General features: G+C 38.7%; 1 long non-coding RNA gene across 1 annotated transcript in view; it reads left to right on the top strand.

Annotated features, from left to right (window-relative positions):
* Positions 1-23,291, top strand: part of LOC101470939 (uncharacterized) — a 63,621-nt gene that overhangs the window by 16,709 nt on the left and 23,621 nt on the right. The window contains exon 2 of the long non-coding RNA XR_191443.2: positions 19,424-19,488. This is a non-coding gene — a long non-coding RNA (uncharacterized LOC101470939). The remainder of the gene's footprint in view (positions 1-19,423; positions 19,489-23,291) is intronic.

Here is a 23,291-nt window from a genome sequence, read left to right on the forward strand (position 1 = left end):
AGGCCGGGCATTTTGAGAAATAGATGAACAAACAATACATCCTGGGTTTTTTTTCTTTTACTTATTTGAAATGGAAGCGGGAGGAGAGAGAGGGTGTGTGAAAGTGATATTACAGTAATGTGGATCAAAGGTATAAATTTGCTACATTTGTATTCACAGTAGAGGCAGTAACAAAAGTTTGTATGTGTGAACTCTGCATAATGTTCATGTTTAAGGTCAGTGTGTGTGTGTGTGTGTGTGTGTGTGTGTGTGTGTGTGTGTGTGTGTGTGTGTGTGTGTGTGTGTGTGTGTGTGTGTAGGTGGGTCCATATTATAAATCTTGTGAGTGGTTTTGTTTTTTCTTTCTCTGAGGTAGAACAACAATTTGTTTTGATTAAATATACGATTTCCTTATTAACGGGTATATTTGTAAAAGCAGAGATTTAAAAACAAAGAAAATCTGTTGTAATCCGAATATTTAATACGAGCATTTTGCAACATTGTTGTTCTTCCCTGTGATGCAAATTCACACCAGAGGGTATTAATTTCTCTCAAAATGGGTTGTCACAAAACGAGACTAACCTGACTGTGAGACATCTCTCGATTTAAAACACCTATATTTGTGAAGATGCAAAGTGTTTTCTGCTAATCCTGTTGGGAAAGCTACAGACACAATTAGTTTCAGGAGAAGATAATCATCATCTTAAAAAGCCTTTTCCTTATCCATGGAAAATATTAATACTAGAGCTTAATATAAACGCTATATTTGTCAGTCATCTACTCACACTCTCCTTTCTGTCTCTTGGAAGTGGTCAGAATCATTTTCTGGGGAGTTATTTTCTGATCTTTGTTGTTAAGCTCCTCATCATCTGTGATTCTTGGCAACTTGGCAGATTTCTGGGCTCCGGTATAATTTTTCTTTCTTTTTTTGTCTTAGTAAAGATGTTAGAGGATAATTTTAACTTGGGTTTACTCATCAAGAATTTTTGCAGCATTTTTTCGAGGCGCTGAAACATGTCACACATTTCACTAACTCCTGTTTTTGCTGGTACAAAAAAAAATGGCTTCACTGTAACACTTTACTTGATTGTCCTTTCATATTTTAATCAAATATTGCATTGGAGAAGTTATTTATTCTTATTATAAAAGCTGCTATAAGCATTGCCCAGATGACTTATTTGTTTATGTTAGGCCAAAGTCAAAGAGCTCAGAAAAGCCAACTGGTTGATAAATCATTGCAGGAAGTGGCTCAGTGAAATCTCTTGCAAGGACAAACATTTCTGTAATTGCTTTGGTCAGCAGGAAATAGTTTGCAGACACTGACATGTCTGCAAACACTCATCAACAACTCACCATTGGATAGTGAAGCTTCAGAAAAAAGCAACATGCAAACCCTTCAAAGTAAAAGTTGTGCCTTCCCCCTGCAAACACCAACACATTTCAAAAGGTGTCTGAAACATTCACATTTTTCACTTGCAAGCAGTGCTTGTCAGGGTACCAGTGACTCGTCTCCAGGCCTGTGGGATTTATGCACATACTTCACACACACAAGCAAATAAAAAAATAAGCACACACACTGTATAGTCAGACTGATACATTTATTTGATTTAATTCCAATACATACCACAGAGTAAAAATATCCCAGATTAAAATAGAAATCAGTTAAGAGCATATATACTGTAAATGCAGTGTGGTACAGTACCAGGATAAAGACTTGTTTTCGTAGTAACCAATAGCGGCCAAACATCATTAATAATAAAGCTTGAAATTTTATTTCAAATTTGTGGCTCTCCGTTTGTTCCACTTACAAAAACCAATCGGAAAGATCAAATGAATCATCTTTGCAGGCTGAGGCAATTAGGCAAGCAAGCAGGTCTCCCATATGCAAAGGACTCCGAGTGTGTATTTTTACTCAAAAGTGAGCATTCATCATATCACAGCTTGGTATCCTAATCAGCTTAAAGAGTCCCTTAGGTGATTCTTCTTTAAAGACATTAATCATAAATGCTTATTACACATGACCTGCTGATACCAGGTTCCTTCATTTATCTTAGCAAGAAAGATCCCCCCACCCCCCTCGTGTGTGGTCAAATACTTACGGCTGATCTCTTTGAACCCCAGCAACACTTACAAAACCTGGTCTTACTCCCCCGTAAAAGTGTGGAAAGAACTGTATGATATTTTAAGACTAGTTTATGATGCTGCTCTGGTGTTAGTGCTGAGCGTAACCCTTTCATGCATGAATTATGACAACCTCAATCTAGATTTTCATTCATCTTTAGGCATGAAAAAAAGTTTTTGACTTACATGTCCACTTCAGGTGGACAACATACGTTTTGACTTATGAATTTGGTATGGAGTGACACATCAGTGTCCAATGTAGTGGTTTATGTGCAAGTATACAATCAACACTGGCACAAATACAAGAAAACAGCCTTTGAATAGCTGTAACTGTAGTGACCGCTATGCATGAAAGGGTTAAATAAAATAGAACAATAAAACTGATTTTTATGTTTTTATTTTGAAAGTTATTACATCTGACAAGATCCCTGAACAAGCATTCCTATTACAGGATAATATCAAAAAGTCAAAATAACACAAATGTTAGTTTATTTTTAGTGATTTTGTTTAGGTAAATTACTGTCACCACCATCTGAAAGGAAATATTATTCTACCGGGGAATTATTGTCACTATTAATGCTAGTAAATATCGAGTGTTTCTCTGGGTGTGGTTGTATTTCATGTAAAATCAGGTTTAGAATCAGTTCAGAAACCATTTAGATTGTTATGCGAGTCGCATCAGTTCCACCTAAATAATCCCATGGATTCTGTGAAGGATAATAATGTAAATAATTCATGTTCTTAATCAAAGTCAGTCCCATTAGGCAGGTAATCAGTTCTAGGATCATTCACAGCTCAAATCCACATAACGGTGGCAAGTTTTGCAAAGTGCTTTGGTGTAGTAAAAAACTGTTCTTGAATACGTAGTGCAAAGAAGGAAAAATTTGACATTTCAAGGTGACAGGCTTTTAAAAACATCACTTCTTTAATTTGGCAATATTTTTTGCTTTGAGTTTAAAATAGGTTGCAAATTAACATTACATACAATATAAATCAGAGAAATTCAAATAACTCACATCTATATGCTATTTTTACCCAAAAAATTCAAATTAATCATAGTTTACTAATGAGCTCAGATGCTCCTCGTTTATGTTTTATTTTATGGATAATAGGGTCACAGCAGCTGAGGTGAAGTGTTCCTTAGGATGACTCCTGTGCTTCACATCAAAAAGGCTCAGAAGGTGTTTGAAGTGCACGAGCTGTCTGCGCCACGGTTGCATTGTTTTAATGTTGATCTGGAAGAAGAGAATGTGACTCTGAACCTGAAACGCAGCTTTTAAAAGGACAGAAGCACGATTGTGCTGCTTTCTCTGGATATTTTTTTAGCACTGTTTATAAAAAAGGATTTATAAATAACCCAATTTGATTCATAAACTAATTAAATGATTTAAAATTAAAAAGATGCTTAAATAATAAACATGTATTATATAATACATTTATATAATAACAAATGTATGAGTCTGCAGACTACAAAGGATAGTAAACTGTTTTTACTCAAGTTTCCAAAGAACTCAAGTTGATGCAAGTTTTTTGCTTTTTTTCAGTTTTTTTACCCATGAAACATAATCTGGTTTGCACAATTTCAGTTTTGACTTTGAATGCAGCTTATTTCAGTTCAGTGCCTTTGGAAGAACACTTGAAATTGTTATTTATGCTATAGACAATAAGTGTTTTTCATAGTGTATCCAGGAGAATTGGGCATCGTTTATTATTTAGCAAACATTTATTTTTCATTTATAAATAAATCACAACATTACTTTTGCCAATTTGCTTCAGACTATTGTATCTTGAACAAGGGCAAAGTATGAAATTATCAGTAGCTACCTGATGTGAAGATGGTTTATATGTATTATGTGAAAGATAGTCCCTGATGAGGTTTCCATTATCAGAAATGAATGGACCTCTTGGAGGCCGTAACTGTGCAGAGTTTATTAATGCCTGACTGTGGACATGTCAAAGGGCATAGTATAGTAACTTGCTAAGAATAAGAAAGGAAGTGAGACCGTGAATTTGTATTTTTGTGGACTATTTAATAAACCATAACATGTTTCACTAACACATGGAGCAACTGTTATCACAATAATGTTCTAATGAATAAGAAAACTTCTTTATTCCAATAAACCGGACAATCTGTAGATACAAGTTGTCATTTTTCTGGGTCTCTCAGCTTATGGCAATGATGCTATGATGGACTGCTTAGAGAAAAGGTGTGTTCTGTTCCTGCCTCCACTACAGTAAGGCTGCAGATCAACCTCGCGTCAATGACGTGTTTATTAACATTATCTCAGCACTCTCCAGTGTTCCAGTGAAACAGTGATGGATGTATAATGGACATCCATCCATCTATCCATTTTCTTAACCGCTTGTCAATTGGTTGCTTGGGGGCTTGGAGCCTATCCAAGCTGCTGCAGAGCAAGAGGCTGGGAACACCCTTGACAGGCAATCTTTTGCAGGGCGAACACTAAGAGACAGACCGCCACTCATACTCACATTCACACCTACAGCCAATTTAGAACCACCAATTAACCCAACACATGTATGTCTTTGGACTGTGGCAGGAAGCCAGAGTACCGGGAGGAACACCACGCATGCACAGGAAGAACATGCATTTAATAAGACGGGAGAAAGGCCCCATCCAGATTCAAACCCTGGATCTTTTTGCTGTGAGACAAGAGTGCTAACCACCCCAATAGGCTAAATATTTGCCTACAACACGTACATGTAAGACAGTAAATTATCTGAGGTGCAGATAATAAAAAGGAAGATTGTGTATTTTTTTAATATTAATTAATATTATATAATTAATATTAATAAGATTTTTAAATAAATTAATAAAACTGTACATAGCACTCTCTCTTACATATTATAAAAACAAAAGTACTATCTCTGTATGTTACAGTTAAAATACAAGTGTCTGACTGTTTCTTTCCTCCTGCTGAAGGAAACTCAGACAGAAGCTCATCAGAGTGTGATGCAGTCCAACATCAAATCAAAATCTCCCCAACATGCCAACAGCAATACTTTATACTGCAGGGCTATTGTATTGGTTTTACTTTTCTTATCATGCAGTTCAATTATCTCATGCAATTATCGTGATATTGGACGGTCTTTGAAATGACACCATGGTAACAAACAGCTGATCAGCTCCTATTCTTCCACTTGGCTAGCTTGAATTGTCTGCACTTCCAACCTTTAGGCCCAACCTACCATTAAGACTATGTCTGTTTTAGGGGGTTGTGTACAGAAAGGGTGAAACAAAGGTTATGGAAGCTCTTCAATATTTTACAGGGGAACCCCTCCCTTGCCATAATTAGATAGATTACCTGTTAGCCATGCTTCTGTGTGCAGAAATGTTTTAAACTACTTTATCCTCCAGGCAAATGGAAAGGAAAGTCAAAAGGAATTACACGCTGTCCGGGCAACAGTGACTGCGCTATTAATGGCCACAGCCAAAGTGAAAGGGAAAAAATAAAAAGAAGGCAGAGTAATTTTCTCATGTTGAGTAGTGATTAATTTTTTACTGCTCTAGAGTACAAAAGGTTTGGTTAAAAATTTAAGGGCCTTGTGGCTGACAGTGGCAATCAGATGTCAGGAAGGTTCAGTCACTTTTACACTGACTGTTTGTCTAGCTTTTCTGCTCTCCACATGGACTTAACACAATATTTATTACTCACATTTGTAACACAGTGCAAAGCACTGAAAGAGGACATTTTAAGTCATTCAATACGAAACAAAACAAAAAATATGTTGCTTTTTTTTGTCTGTTTGGCTACAGTTTGGATTCTGTCAGCTGCGATCTTTATAACAAAACTAAATTATATTAACTTAGTCCAGAGCAGTCATTTTTGATCAGTGCCTTTTATACTATTTTGCTCTGGTTTGCATATTTCAACATACTTTTCTATATTAATAAAATTGTGTCTATGACTTACTTACTTATAAGGGAAAGGAATATCTTTAGCCACAAGAACAACAGGGAATCTGGCAAATGAAGGTATGGCCCCACAAAGGACATACAAGAATATAAATTACCCACCAAGCACCCTGGAAAACTGGTCAAACCTACAGTCTGCTACTGTAAAGGACAGAAGATATACAAGCCCCTAGACAATCATCTCATAAACACCCAATGTCGATAGATAGATAGATAGATAGATAGATAGATAGATAGATAGATAGATAGATAGATGATAGATAGATAGATAGATAGATAGATAGATAAAAGCTCAAAACACACACACATAGAGAAACACACACACAAAGAGAGACACACACATTGGTGACTTCAGGTTTTATGACCAATGTCTTACTGAAATTGCCTCTTTTGGAGTTCACCTTCCATAAAATGCTCCATAAACACATTTTAATTTGCTGCAATGTATGAAGTGAAAACTTTTTTAAAAATACCTTACTGGAGTAATTAATTGTTTCCGACTTTTCCGATATGATTGCTTATGCTATATTTAAACCCAGTACAGCCTGTATGGTGTTTCCCCTGCGGACAGCAGGGCCATCTGTGTTGTCATTTTTTTACTGATGACACCAGTGCTTCAGTTGCACAATGTTTCTAAACCTGGCCCAAACTGGATGCGGTTGCCTAGCTTGCCTATTGTCTAGTTTCCATTTCAACGTTTTCTGCTCGTTCACACTGTTTTTGTGGTTGGCTGTTCAAACATTGCTGGTTTAATCTGTAACAGTTCTGTAAATCTGTAAACAAGCATTTTTTAAATATTTGGAATGGGTTTAAAGATTTGTTTCTGTTCTTTAGTCTAACAAACATATATCTTATGTGATTTAGGTCAGATCATTAAAAAAATATAGTGAGAACATGTGCGTAAAAACTTGTTTATCATCATGTACATGCATCCTTCATACAGTACAGCATAAGTCGCACTCATGACAGCTTTCTGCAATGTCAGATTAACTCTTGCCAAGCAGAGTTATAACAGATAAGATGTTTGAATTACCAAGCAGTAATTTCTGTCATCTTTATCTTGTGCTGACACCTAGCCTCGGGTGCTTTGATTGTATTTTAAGTACGAGTGCAATTCTGATGCAATATTTCAATTTGAAGCGAGCAGTAAAAGCCTTATGAAAAACACATGCATCACTGCATATTACGCTGCCTGAATGGCAGCTGCACTCCTCCACATTTGGTCCATCGGCATGAAAAGCACTGGACAAGAAGCTCTAGAATCACAAGTCTTATGGGAGTCCACCACAGGGGGGTTGTGGACATGCAAGTATCTTTCTCACATTTTAACTAAAACATTCCTTTTCTCAAAGCACGGGGGGGGGGGAGTTGCGTAAAGAGATGTCAGATCGAAAGAAGGCCAAGAAGATATGCAATGTCACCGCCAGACTATCAGAAACTTTTTCTTTTAATCACAGACCCATATCATAATATCCACACGCGTCTGCCTGTTCATTTGCAGTGGTCTGAGCAGCACCTCTGACATACTGAATGCTCTCGCTCTTTCCCTGCTATAGGAGGTGATGATGTTGATTGACCCAATTAGACAAGTCCACTGGGTGATGCTTGCTGCTTATTAGTCTTTCTCATTCATTGGATGTGGTATGTGAAAGAGGTGTAGAGCAACCTGGATAAAGGCTGACACAGGCCTGTTTTCAAGGGCAAATTAAACCACATGATTGCAACCTTTGGTTCACCAGCTGTGTTTAGTGTCCATCAATACAAAAAACAAGTGCTTAGTAGGTCACTGGTTTGGAGAAACCTAAATAAGTGCAATAGGACTTTTGCATATATATATATATATATATATATATATATATATATATATATATATATATATATATATATATATATATATATATTTATGACTCAAACTTTATTAAATTTTAATATACACACAAAAAAAAAACCCAAAAAAACCCCATAAACCATATATACATATATATTTACATATATATGTATATATATATATATATATACACGTGTGTGTGTGTGTGTGTGTGTGTGTGTGTGTGTGTGTGTGTGTGTGTGTGTGTGTGTGTGTGTGTGTGTTCTCCCCGGTGTCTTTCACATGTGGAGCATTTGTGACATTATTTCAAGACATAATGAAGCAATATTTTATGAGATGAGCTGTAGAGATGTGGGATGTTAAAGAAGCGAGCAGCAGAGCATTGTGCTACAGATGCAGGTGAACTCCCTTGTGTGACGGATGGAGGGGAAAAGGTAATTTGTGAAGAGACCTACCTGCCAAGATGATGAAGAGTTCTCCTTTGTTGATTTTCCCAAAAGTGTCTCCCAGTCAGGAGTCATAAGAGAGCAGAGCTTACAGTGACACTTTGACTGGCATTTAGGGAGGGCTAGTCCTTTCTTGAAGCCTTGTGTGTGCATTTAAAATAAAGAATATCATTATGTTTTGATAGAAATTCTCTGTCACTTGCAGAGGTAATTCTTCTTCTCAGCGTGACATTGTTGCCTTTGGGCTTACTGTATGACAGTATTTGTAAATAGATTAAACTTTCCTTAAGGAATGCACTAGGCATTCAGTAACGTAGACAATAGTTCCCTAATTTGGTGTAGAGGATAAAGGTGTTCATGCAGCTTGTTGTTTAAACCATGTAGAGTGATTAATGTCTGGAACTTTAACCCAGAGGTTTCAAATATTCTAATGATCATTATATAAAGAGTCATTATCATAAAATCTGTAGACTAAAGTTGTGTTGTAGAAAGTTGCAAGCATCACTTCTCTTCTCACTGTCCAAAGATGCTTTCTGAGATATGTGCACAGAGCAAGAGAAATCATTTCAGCATGCGTTTTAAAATTCTCTTTTGACCGCTCAACTTTTTCATTTCAGTTTCTGGAATAATATTTTCTCTGGTTGCATCACGATGTGACTCACAGTTTGAGGCTTTGTCTAAAGTCCAAATGTATTTTGGCTGCTGCATTTTTGTTTTATTGCAATGAGTAAGGTGTTTACTGAGTTGATGCATGGTTGCATTTTTACGTGTTCAGCAAGGAAGAAAAGTGGAAAGAGGAATAGGCTTTTTTTTTTTCAGAAATATGCGTGTGGTATCAAAGAATCTGCAGAGGTTACGCCACTCTGCTGTGCGTGTTATGTGGGTACTTTAAAGCATCTTTGTGCAATGCGATAATCTTTTCTATTCATTCTGTCCTCGTGTTTCTGAAGAAAGAGGACGCGGGTTTGATGTGAAAATTACACTTTTCTAGTTCCTGGGAATGCAGTGAATTTGATGTGAACTATTTATTTAGGTCACTGCAATCTGCTATTCTTCAACTGTTTTCGAAATCCTTCCTCGCATATTTATTAAAGCATGAAGTATTCAAAGCTGAGCTGTTTGCTGTTTGATTTTCAGTTAAATTATGCTTGATGAGGTGACTTGGAACAGAAATGCCACAATTTCAGCCACGGTGGTGTCACACTTGGTGATAGGTACTTGTACAGAAGTTCTTGAATACTGCTCGCACGCATAGTCGCAGACAGGTGTTGTTTTAACAAACAGCATGCACCTAAGCACACCCCTTAAGTGAGATGCAGTCAGGAGCACATCAGGATCCCCATCTGTCATAAAGAGATGGAGGCTGGCCCAGAGGAACTCACACAAGTAGACTCAGTAAAATCAATAATAGGGCTGCATATGTAATGTGCTGTCAGACTTCATGATGGTGCAACATTCTCATTTGTTCCGAATCAAATTTAATTAGAAGTTGTAAAGTCTTTATGACACACATCCTTTGAGCAAAGTGTTCAGAGCTGCAGTAAAGTTAGAACTGCCTTTACCGATCTCAAACAAAGTACTTTACAGCTGTGCTGCATGTTTTTTATTACAATTATATCTTTTTGGAAGAGGTGGTGAAGGTTCGTTCGCTGTGTTCAGTGAAGCAGACAACTTGAAAGCTGCCATCTGATCTGTACAGTAGCGACTGTGCATTTCTGTACTTTCCATAATTGCAGACCTGACAACGATTTTAAAAAATCTTTTTGAAATAATGGAGATTTTCTCTGCTACAGCTTGAATGCAAGTATGCTTAGTATTAAGCATATTAATGACTTGTGAATTAAACTATTGTCCTGTGTACTCCATAACCTATTGGCACGGTCCCCTACAATATATACGTGATATGTTTGGTTGGCTGTGTCTCAGGACGTAGCACAGGTCATCTACTAATTGAAAGGTTGGTGGTTCAATCCCCAGCTGCTCTGGTATACAAGTATCCTTGGACAAGATACTGAACCCAGGGTTGCTGGCAGTGCGTTAGCCCGAGTGTGAATGTTAGGCAGAAAGCACTTAGACACATAAAAAAGTGTTTATTTGAATGTATGAATGATGCATGTTGTATAAAGCATCTTGAGTGCTCAAGTGGAGCAGAAAAATGCAATATAAGAACCATTTATGTTATTGTATATAAGAGGAGCCCGTCTGTGTAGATAGCAAGTATATTTCTGACTACGTCAGACTGTCTGAGCTCCTTTTTCCTTAATGGTAACATTTATTGACATTAACATTTGGTACATTTCTTTATTTAAGTAACGTTAACCAGTGCTGTAACATTAGAAGCCAAGGACACCTTAAACAGTCAATCATTTAAATATTAGAAGGATTCAAATGTTTAACATTTTGCAGCAACATGGCGGCCTCAGACGTGCTGTTATGTTCACCACACACGTGATTGTGCAGCTCTTTGTATGAAATCACATTGTTTGTACTGCAACTGTACAGATGTGTAACCTTTTAAGCTGAAACCCTGAAAAAGATTTATTCATTTATGTCACATTGTTGAGGCAACATTTCGATTATGCGGCCTGTTTCAGGTTTATTTGTAGTTTTTATAAAAACAAACAAACAAAAAGCAAATGAAAAAACCAAAAAAACCCAAATTTGTTTTATTTGTTACCCCCGATGCTGTCTGTCAGAGGAGCGTCACCCTCTCACAGTTGTCACAAGTGCTCTGTCTCGTGTCTCCCCTCGGACTGCATTAGTGTCAGCATGTACTCTGCTCCACTCATTGTGTGTAATCATTTCTTTGTCTCTGGCGCCCTGACACACACCTCACTGCATGCAACTTCCGCAGTCCCACCGGTTCCCCACCACCAAATCTCTTGCTGTCCCCTGCGCCACTGAACTGCACTCGCCTCACACCTAAAGGGATTGCTGTCACAGTGAAAAGGCCAGGCTTTCTATGCCTGACAACTTGCATATTTGTACACCGTGATGCAAATGTTTCCCCACTGATATTGTTTTGTCACTTAATGGTGACCCCCACTAGTGTGCCATTAAGAACCAGGCATTCCACAGTCGTGCAGAACCAAGGCATTTCTGCAAACTCGTCCCCATTGGACATTTTCAATACTTGTCCTTCTAGTTATCTGTGTGCTATTGTATGCTGCACAAACCCATTTTCTGCTTTATTCGTCCCCTGCTGAAAGATTTTGCTGGGAACCCATGGGGGGTGACAAGAGCCCTTCAACTCTTTCTCACTGAAAACTTTCTGCTATTGTCTGCGGTCTTATTTCTGTGTTAAGATGACACCTGGGAATAATCCCGAGGGGGTCGACATAAATGGAATTCAAATTAACTGGATTAAATGCTATAATCATAACAGGCATAATAACTGTTACAACTTTGGATATGTTTTGATTAGGTCTCTCATTTCATATTTTCCTGTTTTTATGCTCACATCTGAATAAGTGAGCATTTTTTGTGGAATAAAACATTAAATGGAAACAGTTCTTATGTGGTGCCACAAATGGTGCAGCACACACGTTAAATGAGAGTGGGACCACTCGCGTATAAACCCATTTTTTAATGAATTTTAGACACCTAATGAAATAGATATGATCCAAAACAAAAACAGCAGACTCTGTTATGGGATTTAAATAATTTGCATTGAATATAAACTGTAATGGATCTGCTTCCAGTGCTGCGTGCAGCATATGGAACCATATGGCGCAATATTCTTTTGCTGCCACTTAAGGAGTCGGCCTGTCTCCGTGCACATAGTTTACCTTGTTACCTGTCACCACCTCTGCTTTGAGAAAGTTTGTGTCAGCAATCACTGCCATTAGTCACATGGTTGGGTATAAACAGAGCCTTTCACTTCTGTTAGCAGAGCTGTCACAGAATCACTGGCCAACATCATTAAAGCTTTTCTGGTGATATGTTTTAAATATCATTTTAGTTTAGCTGGCTGACTGTTGACATCAGCAGCAAAGACATTGTATTTCAAACTATTATCTATGAAAATGCTGAGAAGGTTGACTCATCCTTGAACATTAATAACTGTTATTCCAGCGTCTAAAGCGGTGTGTTTTTACATAATGTAGTGATAAAAAACAAATGTACAACTTTTTTTTTGTAAACCGATTTCAAGTTGCGATCAAGTGCGGACGACTGGAAAGCAAGGATTTCTTGTCATCTTCTGAAACATTTACCAGAGGTCAGAGGGATTAATTGAATATATTCCACTTTTTTTCCAAACGAGTGCTCTACAACTGTAAGAGGCCTTGTCTCAATTTTATGCAAAATTTGAGGATGTGTCGAGGGGGTAAAAAAAAAAGAACACTGTCTGTTGAAACTTTGCTGCTTTCAAGGACGTGGCATGCATAAAGCCTAAATACCTGGGGGGATATGTTTTCTTTTTTTCCCCCTCCTTAATTGTACATCTTTTACAGTATATACAATGAAGTGCATCCTCTTACCTCCCTTTTTTAATTAATTGTGAAGACTATGATACTTGCATACTTATGCGGACGCAGTTTCTAAATAGGTACAGGGGAGCAGAGGAGCCATATGGTGTTGTTTGACATGAAGAAATTAGGCCACCAATGCTGTCTGTTCATTGTCACCAACTTGGCCACCTGCTTTGCTTCTGCAGTGGGTGAACTAGCGTGGACTCCCTCCCGCTGCCTCCCCAGTCTAACTTGTTATATCTTTATGAGACGAGCCTCAACAGAAAACCAAGCTATGTCGGGGCAAGTTTAGATACAAATTAGCTAGAAAGGCCAGTGGAGGTTGTCTGGCTTTACTCTAGAGAGTTTGGTATTTTGTCTAATATGAAAAGTAAACAGGTTTGTTTGCGGCTTTAGTGTGACGATACAGATGGTTAGACTGGCCCCTGCCATATCCTGTTCGTTTGTGTCCTTGACGTTGAGATTCTGGATGCTAGTGCCAAAGCCCACTCACTGCGTGGCCTTACTTTTCAAATGGTGTCCAACCAATGTTTTTGTGTGTCCTGGAAGCAGGACATTTTTCTTTGAGCCTTCCTCTTAAACAGACATACACGCGCTAATTTCAGCAGACCTTTAAGGCCACCTCGATACGCTGCGTTTGCATTGTAGTCACTTGCTCGGATATACCGAGTTGTAAAATACTGGTGGGAAAACATATGGTGGGACTAAAGCTCAGACTTTCAGTCAGCAGACACTTACTTAGGTCGCATTACAAGCTGCCCCGTACCACTCAGAATAGGGACGAGAACAACCTCTGGGGACAGACTACACACTCTTCCTGAGGCACTTAATTTTTTTCGGTGTCTGAATTAATTTTTCATCGTTGTGCTCTAGACTCAGCAAGGCTCCTTGGTTTCACTGATCTACAGTGGAGCGAACTGTCATATCCTTTTGGCAACAACTCACAGGCTACACGCAGCTGCTATGTTTGTGGCTTTGGTACGATGACACAGATAGTTGTTTAGATTGTCCTCTCTCGTATCAGCTTAGAATGTGTCCTTGACTTTTGGATGCTGGGATGTAGTGCCAAAGCCCACACAACACCAGGCAACTTTACTTTAATGCTCCTTCCAACTAATGATTAACTATTTGCTGTCAATACCCGGGTCCATTTCGTTTTAGTGCACTGCAAAGTGAATGTATTTACTAATTTCAATACAGCCTGTGGTTGTATTTTCGGATTTTTACGTATACGTAATCTTCTTTGTATCAGAGAAGATAACCAAGGTTAAATACGTCCTCTAAAAATCCCGTAACATATTTTTTTTCCCGACCTACCACAAAGCTCTGATGACCCTTCCCTTAAAACCTTTGCTGTAGACAAGTGATGAGTATTGGCACATGTCTCAGCCCTTGGATATGAAGCGTTAAAAGGTCTCCTCAGTTGATTTGGCCCCATGAACAAGTCTTCCAGGCCTTTGCTTGAACCTTGAATGTGCCAGATTCCGGCCTCGTTCTGGTTTTGCAGGGAGGTTTTTACTCACTGCGGCCCCACGGAGCCTGAGGAAGGATTAAAGATTGATGAGAGCTCTCAGAATCAGTTTATTGCTCCAGAGATCCTCGCTTGTGTTATGAGTGGGTAGATTGTGTTGCTGTTTTGCCTCAGTTCATGAGGCTGGCACAGCAAAGGAGTGTTTGACAATCAAGGTTAGATTGTCTTCCCCCCTCTCTTTCTTTTTTTGGCACAGTCGATTGCTAGCCTTTGGATTGCTGGAGCACTGAAAGTAGCCAACAGTACAGTATATTCTGGTGTAAAATGTGATGAAATACTTGTGCTATCAGGAAGAAAAGCGTTCACATTCCCACCGACTCATGCATTTTCCCTGACTTCAAAGTTGATAAGGGTTACACTCACTCACTATTGCAGATAATGCCTGGGCCATCCTGAATAAATTCTCACTTTGGCCTTTCTTTGCTGCACTACATCTGTCTGAAAAGAACATGAACCGAACCCGCTCAGCTTTAGTGAAAGGATATAATACTTTTCAATGCAGCTGAATTTGTAGGTGCTTACGGTAAGTTTAGACCTTGTGCTGTTTGCGATCCCTCATAAAAACATGCGATGCATCCAGAAGTTAGTGAGCCCATATTAAAGGGGGAAAAGTAATTTAATATTTCCTCTCACCTCTGTGAAGAAATTGAAGCAGAGCAGAAAAACAATCAAAAGAAAAAGAAAAATCTGTATGCTAATAATTAAGCAGATACAGAGATCTCCGTTGACACTGCATGATTACTGTAAGTGAGAAACTCTAAATCTAGAAAGTGGAAATAAAAACTTTAAATTAGAACATGAGGCTTCGCCCAAGACTTTGGTGTCTATGTCTAATTACTTTTTCCTGTGCCTCTCTGTCCTGATACATTTAGAATATTGATGCAAAATTTCATCTGTCTGTAATTTCAATATTAAATATGTCTGCAAAATCTTATATCTGTCAAGCCCTATTGGACGCGTTCGAGGCAGACCTGAAGCAGTGATAGAAATCTCTGTGGGGGGAAATAACACACTGTATTACAACACGTTAATTTTTTGGTGTTGAGTTTAATTTTTCATCCATGTGCTATAGACTCAGCATGGCTCCATGGTTTCACTGATGAACAATGGAGCAAACTGTCATCTCCATTTGGCAACTACTCACAAGCTACACCCGGCTGCATCCCGCGGCACAGGGTGCAGGGGGGAAGGGGACCTGCTAACAACACAGGGGTTTATTACCTGGGAAATTAATGGTCTGAGAGACTAAGATGTAATGGCTGAACCATCTGCAAGAAATCATCCCAGAAAGGACCTATCCCCTTTACTATCTGTATCTGTCTATTCAGCCATAATGCTCCAGCAGCATAAATCAATGAGCTAATTCATACTGTTAAGGTGAAGACACCACAGTTAGCACACACAACCTACTGACTGATTACCTGCAATTAGACCACCGATATTTTTTTTCTTTTTACACAACATTTTTATATTTATGTTCTTTTTTTTTTTGGGTTGTATGGAAGCCCCAAACGCAATTTCATTGTTCTTGACAATGACAATAAATAAATAAATACTAAATACTAAATACTAAAAACATTCAAAGGTTGCTGATTTTGTGAGGTTGCATTCCTCACATTTTTGTCATTTTACTTTTTGACCTTTTGCAGACACACTGAGCACTATAGTGTGAGTTACTGGGTGAAGACTGGAGCTCAATGGAGTAGTTGATGTCATTACTGGTGCAGGCCTGGTTTCTATGGAATGGTTGAGCTGGGCCATACACGATTGGCTCACAGGGTGTTGAAGAGAGCCAATAGAAGTGTTCGGTTTCTGGTGTGGAGCGCACACTCACCAATAGTGAGTGAAGAGGCACCCCCTGTTGCATGGTTGTAGAATTTGCTCTCCCGGCTCCATCCTCCACCCTGCTGGGGCTCACTAGTCCATAGTTTTTAGAGATTATAACCTATAGTAACGGACCAAGAGGCCTCAACAGTATTCTACTTTGACAGCAGATTTACTCCATAAACCCCAAGGATGCTGTAGCTGGATTTTGCGGCACTGCTATGTTCATGGTCTGTTCTGTGAGCTAAGCATTGTGAATTTAGAGTGGAGAGAAGGGACTCGATGAAAATCAGGCATTTTACCACGACTGGGGGAAAAAAACGCGTGCCTTTCTTGGTGAAATTCGATCGGATTATGCAGACGATCACACTATGGGGAGCCTGGCACTAAACTTTCACCGACTCAATTAATTGCCACAAGTGTCCACACTGTATTTGCAGTATTTGAAAGCTAATAATTCAGTCTTTAGAAGGTCATTTTGCACAAAATTAAATAATATGTTATTAATTAAATGTGAAGTCCATTATTGCCTATTAACAATTCAAACGGTAATGGATCATTTGCTAACTTGCGAAGAAGGAAAATGAAATGATTTTTTTTTTTCAAATTTATACAAAAGCTGATTTCAGTGGTCATAACTTTTTAATTATTCTCACCAGCAGCATTCTTCTTTTTTTCCTAAATAAAATAGGCGTATTTCTTTCTCTTCTGCTCCAGCTCCTGCAGAGTTGGCACAATCACCCATTTCTCTTCTGCTGCTAATCATATTTTTTTTGTGAAATTGCATTGTACCTGTTGTTTGCCGCATATCTGGTGAACACACTCACCTAGAAATTTGTGTCCCTTTAATTGAGCCGTTAGCCAAGCTGCCATTCAGCCCTATATCCTACACACGTCCCCTCAGCTGACAGGATGCACAACCAGGAGGTTCCTCATATGAAAAGCTCTGACCTTTCTTTTGTGGTGCAATCAAATGGGGCTGCCTTGGTCCTTGGCTCTGAATAATTAATTCCTCCCCTCAGTAGGAGTGTTTGCTAAACAGTGGGGTCCTCGGCAGTTCACTTTTTCTGCACCGCTGCCACTGCACCCTAGGGGAGAGACGAGTGTATGCTTTAGTCAGACTTAAGATGTGCCTTTCAGAGAAAAGAGAGACAGTCAGGAGATATCGGAAAGCCTCTCTTTTCTTTTTTTTCTTCGAAGAGGAAAAAAATCAAACAAACAACTTGACGCAAGAAAAAAAATAGTCAGCAAACTTTGCATAATTTGTTGCCACCAGTTGTTATCAAAACGGGCTCAAAATATGAATCATTGCACTTCCTGTTCTTTTTCTAAAATGAAGGTCCTTGTTGTAGCAGCGCACGCAGCAGCAAATTTACACTTGCAGTAAATCTCTCTGAGATGCTGGCGTATTTGCCAGTAACACGTTCAGGGGTTAATTTAACTTTAGAGCCCTAATGTAACGGTCAGCCCAGGAGTGGATTGGTTTGCCTAATATCATGCCCCCTGCTGCATTTGCCTCGTAACAGCGTCATCTCCACCCCAGTACACACTCTTTCATCATCCACAGAGGAATAATATATTGTAGGGTGATGCTCCTGAACCATCCTCCACTGGCAGTGTGTGACAGGCACTTTGATCTCACTGTGAGAGGCTGAAGCTCCAGGAGAAATTATCAATGAGATGGGGAATGAGAGAGACAGGAAAAGAGAGGCAGCAGGAGTGGTCTGTGGTGTATGTGTGCATCTTGGGCATGCGTGTTAAAAATAGCCAATCCAATTAGAATGTGAAATTCATAATTTAGAGCCCACAGCTTACAAATCTGGAAAATGGGGGGAAAAAGAAAAAGAAAAAAGCACAACATTAATGAAAAACTGATTTTCTCTTAAACTGGAAACATACAATAGACGTTGCCTTTTGCAACATGTTAATTTCACAATGTCACGCTGCTGGCACCCTGCAATCACATAGTTTAACATACTGCAAGAGGGCAGCACAGGACTTTATTACAGGAGACAAAAAACCTTCAATCAAAGTGTTATTTAAGCCTGACCCTGTGATGGAGCATTAGCAGTGATCCACACTGGGTCTGCATTAAAGCCAGCGCATCTGTGATAGTAAATAATAACCTAACCTACTTTTTCGCTTGCAAATACCAGATGATCAAATACATTTACTGAGCAACAGTGTATGTGTCACCATAGAGTGGTGAAAGGATGATGCAAATCGTGCTTATTTATTCACAAAAATACAGCATTTGTTGTCTTTGAGAAGCTCGTTTTTACAAATAAAAGTACATCTTTGACAGCGTATTTCAAGAAGTCTTGACACCCTGCTTTTTTGTCAGGAAAGAAAAATACTTGCAGTGCAAATCATACCTGAGCTGTGTTTTAAAGATGGGATTTCACATTTAATATAACATTTAGAAAATATGCAACAGTCTATTCTGGACCTTGTAAATAAGGAAAGCCTGGAAAATGTTTTTTTGCATTTGTCAAACCACATTGATGCCTACCACTGCAAAGCAGATACAGTTACATGGATATGCGGAGCCGAATAAAGCAGTTCCTCCTGTAAATGTTAAATGACAACAAACTAATTTTGCTGACCTCTTTGTATTCTTGGGGGAAAAAAACTATAAATACAAAGCATGTGTAAATACAGACAAAGCAATAAAAACATGATTTCATAAGCAACCTCTAAGAAGTGTTGAGAGGGAAAAAAGCAGAACAAAAGCAAAACTGTGATGTGTAAAGCAAAATATATCCTTTTGTAAAACTAGGGGAAAACACTAGTTGGCACATCTGCATATGAAAAATTGCAGTGTAATGAAGACATATTGGCCCGTAGAAATATTATTACGGGTGGAAGGAGGGGGATTGTTTTTTCACTGGGAGATCAGAGATGGTGCTGTCCTGCTTTCAGTCCTGATCTCATCTGTTTGGCATGAAGGGGGAGCTGTGGCTCCTCCTGTCTGACCAAGGTTAAAGCTCCGGGCTTCACTGTGTGCCTAGCACATTTTCTCACACTATTCTGGCTGTGCTGTGCCACATTGATTTAAATGTATCTGTTGAGGGGAAAATAATCAATGCAAATTCCCTGGCAGTGCAGCCAACAAATAAGACATGTCTGATTCATCAAGCGGACATTGCTATAAAGACCACTCTTTCTCTTTTGTCCCACTTCTCCCTCTTTCATTCTCTCCATTTCTCTCTCTCTCGTCTCTCTCACCTCTGGGCCACTCCACCCTTTTTTTACTCACTTCACCTTTCTCTGTCTATAAACTCTTAGGCTGAATTAGTGGAAGGAGCTTTATGTTCATACATGTGGAATTTCATCATAGCAATTCAATAAAGGTAGGTGCAAATAATTACATTTAAAGTAACAGTTATGATTATTACTTTGATAAAAAAAAAAAATCTGTGCAAACATTTGATCATCTGTGGAAATCTTTTAAAAATTCACTTATTATTTATTTACTTGTATAAAAAAGCGATGTGTGAGATTTATTTGCATACACACATGTGGATAATTTTATGGTTTATCTGAAAAGATTTATTTAAAAAATGCGCCTCGTTCTAAACGTTTCACAATCAAAGTAAGTCAAGATGTTTAGGAGGAAGAAAGTCTCACCTGACACCCAACCTTAACATTTTGTTTTGCTCCTGCTCCAACTTGGGCAAATAGTCTGGCTTATAACAAGGGCAGAGTGTACTCTGTTTATGTAAATTCACTACATGTGTGAGAGAAATAAAGGCAGGGGCTATTTGGAAATTCCTGTGTGATGAAAGGGAAAGAATATCCCCCAAAAAATGATTAATGTGGTGTTCAGGTACACAGAAGATTGAGTGATCCTGTCATCGTGCCATATGGTACCAATTTATTCCAGCAAGCATAAGGCAAACGCAGTGGAGGAGCTCTCACGACTGTGCTCCCAACACTTCTCAAAAGGGGGGAAAAAATAATACTCTCTCACACACACACATATATATGTGTGTATATATATATATATACAGATAGATACAATTTATATATATATATATATATATATATATATATATATATATATATATAATTACTATTTGCTGTACATAAAATGCAATGTAGAATTAAAAAAAACAAAACAAACTTTGTCTCATTTCTTCTTCTCCATCATCAAAGTTTTGCATCATGTGAAAGTCGCCTACATTTTGACAGAAAAAAACATTTCTTTTCAAACTGAGTAATTCCTTAAATCTAGTCTGTTATAGTGAAACCTTATTTTTGGCTTTTGGAGAGAACCTCCAGGTTTATTTGGGTTTGAGGTCACTTTAAAAATATATATACAGGTAGAGACAGAAATTTAGTTTAGATCTGACAAGCTTGTCAAATCAGGATGAGGGCTGTAATTTGACACGGTTTGTTCATCGTCCTGCACTTGAATAGAATCATTTCCCAGAAATAAATATTCTGAAGTGCAGAAGACTATGTGTACCTCTTTGACCGAATCATTAAACATTTTAAATACGCTCATTTTATTTTAGCAATATAAATATCAAAAGAACATTAACCTTGTTGCCAAAGCAGTTTTTCAGTCAAATGATTAAAACACACAACTTGTAACTCTGTATCTTTATTTTTTGTATACATCAGTAAATACGATGTTAATTTTAATTGAATCATTTTCTAAAATCGACCATCCGGTGAAACGTAACGCTCACAGCGAGTCCTCTTTTGCCAGGCAGCCTACAAAGTGCTTGACATTTTGTGACGTTGCTAAGATGCACGGAGTGCAGCATCTTCACATCACGTGACCTCAGTATCTCCTTCTAATGCTGCTCAAACATGACTTTTAACTCTCCAATCTCCTATCTCGAGTCATGAGCGGAAATGAGAGTTTTTTGAAAATGCAGATGGCCATTGGCACAGGGGAACAGGTTAGGGAGCTGGACTCCTACCACTTTTCTTTTTCACTACCTTGTTATTTGTCGCCTCACCCCTGCAGGGCATGCTGACAGGAACTGATAAACCTTTTTATGGGCTGAACTGAATTGGCTCCTATTATCCAAGGTGTAGAGCTGCTCAATGGTGGAAATAAAAGACTTTATCCACTGCCCATCTGCCCACCAGTCACTCTCTGCCCAGTTTTCAGGATTCCATGAAGCTGTGTCCAATTTGTACTTGTAATAGTTGTATACAGCTAGGTCGGGGAAAAACAACGCAAGTGTCTTGTGAGAGAAATATGGTTTGTTGCCAAATGCCTCATTTGAATACTGGCCTAATAGCTGCAGCTTTTGCCATGAAAAACAAATTGCGCATGTAAAAATCTTTTAAAATATGGGTGTAAGTGCAGTTTTATTATGTGGGTGTATAGCTCCTCACAATCAACAGAGAAAAAGGAATTGCTTTTAAAGGTGCACAGCCAAATCTTTTACGTCAGACATCTTTTCGGTGCTTTTCGTAATTCTGTAACGCTGTTTTTTTTCTGAAGTTGGTTGTGGTTGTGAACTTTTCTGAGGTGCAAATGTTTTACTGTCTTTGTGAGAATTTGATAGTGTACCAATAGAGTCACGTGAACGAGAAAGTACACACTCTTTCATTTCGATCATTTTAACATATCAGGATATAATAAGATATAACCTGGTCTAGAACATGAGATATTTATATTTTACACCGTGATGTTATTTATTCAACAAAAACGAAGCCACAATGTACAAAGCATTACACCCGTAAGGAATTCAGAGGATAAACAGGCAGCCAGGTGCTGCTAAATGCACTTGATGAACTGATTATCAGCAAGTGTGAGCACCTCTGTAAGAGGAGAAGGTTTGAGTTTTCGGGTCCAGAGCATTCAGTTGTGTGTTAATGTAAAGCCAAGGAGGAAAGACATCAGCATTGATCTTAGAGGAGCCATTGTTGCTGCCCATCAACCCATGAAGGGTTATGAGGCCATTTTTAAACAAACTTAAGTTCCTTATTCTACAGTCCCACTGCTACCTTTGGCTGGTCCCTTATTCACTACGGGTCGTCACAGTGGGTTGCTATGCATGTTTGGTTTGGCAGGTTTTTTTATTCCAGATTCCCTTCCTGACGCAGCCACAAAGGGATTTGCATCTCCTCCTGGGATCGGACTTGGGATTTTTTGTTTGTTAGTAAAATGTGGAATTCACTACACTGTTCTGAAAGTGAAAAAAGGTTATTTACAAGTGAGAAATGTTAAAGACAGTTGCCAATCTTCCCAGGATTAGGCATTACAGCAAATTCATCCCAAGGTCAGCTCATGCAATACTCAGACAAATTGCAAAAAAACCCCAAGAGCTACAACTGTGGCTCTGCAGGCCTCAGTTAGCATCCTAAATGTTTAAGTTCATGGCAGTACAGATAAAAAAGACTGAAAAAGTATGGCTTGTTTGGAAGAGGTGCCAGGAGAAAGCCTCTTCTCTCCAAAAAGAACCTGGCAGCATAGCTATGGCTTGAAAAGTTGCACCTGAACAAACTACAAGACCTCTGGAACAATGTCCTTTGGACATAACAGACCAATGTGGAGACCATATAATGCACAGCTCTGTATTAGGCAAAAACCAAACCCAGCATATCAGTGCAAACACTTCAAACCAACTGTCAGTCATGGTGGTGGGGGGATGAGGATTCAGGCTTGTTTTGCAGCCGCAAAACGTGGGCCCCTTTCAGTCAGAGTCGACCATGAACTCCTCTGTATAACAAAGTGTTCTAGAGTGAAATGTGTCCAACAGCTAAAGCTTGGCCTAAATTGGGTCATGCAACGGGACAATAAATCCCATGCACAGCAGCAAATCTACAACAGAATGGCTGAAAAAGAAAAGAATCAAGGTGTTCCAGTGGCTCAAAGTGCAGACCTCAACCCGATTGAAATGCTGCAGCAGTCCTTTCTGAGAGCTCGAGCAAGGCTGTAAAGAAGAGCGGACCAAAATTCCTCCACAGTGATGTGAGAGACTGATAAAGTAATACAGCAAATTTATTATTGGTCCTAAAGGTGCCGGTGAAGCATGGGCTATGCTTAGTTTTTCACACACTGCTTCTTCAGTTTGGTTTGGCTTTTGTTAAAAGAATAATGACACCGTGTAACATGTTATATGTTGTTCTACTGAGGTTGTTTGAAGATTATAAACCCTGAAAAACCCTGAAACTGAAAAAGGTGCAT

Source organism: Maylandia zebra, linkage group LG15 (genome assembly GCF_041146795.1).
Source record: "Maylandia zebra isolate NMK-2024a linkage group LG15, Mzebra_GT3a, whole genome shotgun sequence".
NCBI lineage: Eukaryota > Metazoa > Chordata > Actinopteri > Cichliformes > Cichlidae > Maylandia > Maylandia zebra.